Source organism: Asparagus officinalis, chromosome 1 (assembly GCF_001876935.1).
Source record: "Asparagus officinalis chromosome 1, Aspof.V1, whole genome shotgun sequence".
NCBI classification, from domain to species: Eukaryota; Viridiplantae; Streptophyta; class Magnoliopsida; order Asparagales; family Asparagaceae; genus Asparagus; species Asparagus officinalis.
Window position 1 is genome coordinate 4,928,290 of NC_033794.1, and position 2,525 is coordinate 4,930,814.

The window sequence follows — 2,525 nt, forward strand, 5'->3', positions numbered from 1 at the left end:
AAACTATATTTTGCATAAAAACACCTATGATTTGAGAAATTTCACAAATAAATGTGTTTGTAAATTTGAGCTTGTATATTTTGCATAAAAACACCTATGATTTGAGAAATTTCACAAATAAATGTGTTTGTAAATTTGAGCTTGAAGAATTTGCACACATTACATATAAACTTGAGAAATTTCACAAATAAATGTGTTTGTAAATTTGAGCTTGAAGAATTTGCACACATTACATATAAACCTATACTAAATATACCAATAGTGAATCATATGAAGCTTGAACTTGATTGGTTGACTTGGTTTGCATAGGTTTCAATATCAATGTAGCTCATTTTTCTATGTATATTAAACAACACAAAACCAAAATACTAAAACCAATATTAGTTGTAAATTATTTGTTAAATCATCATCAAAACAAGAAGGCTAACAGAAAGGTTTTGTTGTTATTTTTCATTTGCCCTTTTTTGGTTCAACATCATTGAAAAAAGATAAAGAATTTTTTTTTGAGGTATGTCACATGATAATTTTTGAATGGCTTGAGCATGGGTTGCAAATGGATCAGGTATAAATTAGATGTGGAACTTGCTATATCCCTACATACTTGCCAATCATAAATACATATAAGAATATAGTTACGTCTCAATAATAAAAACTCATATCCATATCCATTACAAAATGGAATATATGTATATATACACATGCACACAGAGAGGAGAATCCATTAATATATTTGATGGATCTAGGAAAACTAAGATTACATTTGAAGGATCATCAAAGTTAACCTTAAATTCATGAATCTAATGGTCAAACCAATTTAAAATGAGTGATTGACACATATCAGATATTTCAACTTTAGATTCAAATATTTTAGATATGAATTCAGATATTTCATTATATATCCATATCAGTATCTGATGAGATATATTCATGATTTAGACATAATTACAAATATAAATATTTTTCTTAGTCATGTTTAATTGAAAGTCTTGGAGAATATTTTGATTTGATAGTTTCTCAGAGACACAAGATCATTTTGGTATTATTTTTTATGTTGTTTCTGATATTTTTTAACAAGCAGTGAATGACGAATTTTGTATAAAACTTATTTTGTATGTTTATTAAAACCGCTGCTGCTTTTGAAAGGGGTGCTTTTATAAGTAACTTGAGGATACATTTAAAAGCAGCTTCTGCCTTTCATAGTTTCATATACCCTTTAGCTTTGGCATTATTACCTTTCTATCTTAAAATTATTTTATGTATTTTGATAGCTAAGGTTATGTCTATTTTTGTCATTTCACTTAATTATAATGATTTTAAGCGCTTTTTTACATACACCTTACTAATTTTCAGTTGTTTATATGAGTTTCTTCTATAAGTTTCTTATATATTCAACTTATTATGAGCTCGAGCACTATCAAATTGGCGCATAAGCTATTAAAGAGTATTTCCCTGCTAAAAAAGAGGTTATAAGTGAATACCAATAAACATCTCTCAAATATTTGGAATGTGAAGGGCTTATATATAAGAATAATAATGGCCGGATTATTCACTCCTGTGCTTTTCTATTTCATTGCCCCCACCGTAATTCGGTCAAATCTGACTGCGGTAAATCAATAAGATTTACGATTGGAGGCCTTATTTAGGCGGGCGATGAGGAAGCAGTAGCAGCATCAGGTCTTCGTCTATTTTTCTCTCTCTCGTTTTTTTTAATTTATTACTCCTACTTCTTGAAGAAGATAAGAAGAAGCTTCTGAATCGATCAGCGAAGATGGCTTTCGATTTCTTTTTCTTTTCTATGAGCATCTGTTTTTAGATAATTTTGCAGGCTTGCTGATATCTAGGGCTTGTTCCCCCCTCTTTTGTGTGTGTGTGTGTGTGTCCTCTCGTTTTTTCTTTGCTGATCGAATCATTATTTGATACTAATTTTGTAAATTAAATAGGAATCTGATTGGTTGGTGATGATGATGGACGACGACGACGATGGAGTTGACAACGAGAGAGAGCACGCTGGTCGGCGCTCATGGAAGATGGGGGTCCGCGGCTGCTTACTTGCGTGCTTCCCCTCGTTGTCACCCCTTCTCTCTTAGTGATCTCATCGCCACGAAATAGCTTCAAGCTTTTTTTGGTAGGATTTCATATTTTGCTCTTAAATTAAATGTTCTTAACTGAAGATGCATGCCTCAATTTGTTTCCTTGAAAGAAAAAACAGCTAAAATGTTGTGTAGCTAAGTGAAGATGCTGTGATTGTGTACAGTAGATATGGGCTATCTTGACAAGGTCAGTTTTATCAATTACTATTAGTATTTCGTTAAAATTTTATTTTTTAATTAATTTTTTGGGAGTTTCAGATTCTAACTGATAGGATTGGTACTATGCGATCTTGTAAATTTTATGTTTGGTGTTATTATCAGTTTGTTATTTGGTATATTAACTCTGATTTTGTTTTCCTTTCAATTTTCTATAAAGTGTATGTTGAAAATCAGTTTGGGCTTTTATATTACACGATGCTTTCATTTTTCCGTTAT

General features: G+C 31.0%; 1 long non-coding RNA gene across 1 annotated transcript; it reads left to right on the top strand.

Moving 5' to 3' along the window:
- On the top strand, nt 1,494-2,291 carry LOC109829697. The gene is made up of 2 exons (XR_002244119.1): nt 1,494-1,674; nt 1,941-2,291. It is a non-coding gene; the product is annotated as an uncharacterized LOC109829697 (long non-coding RNA).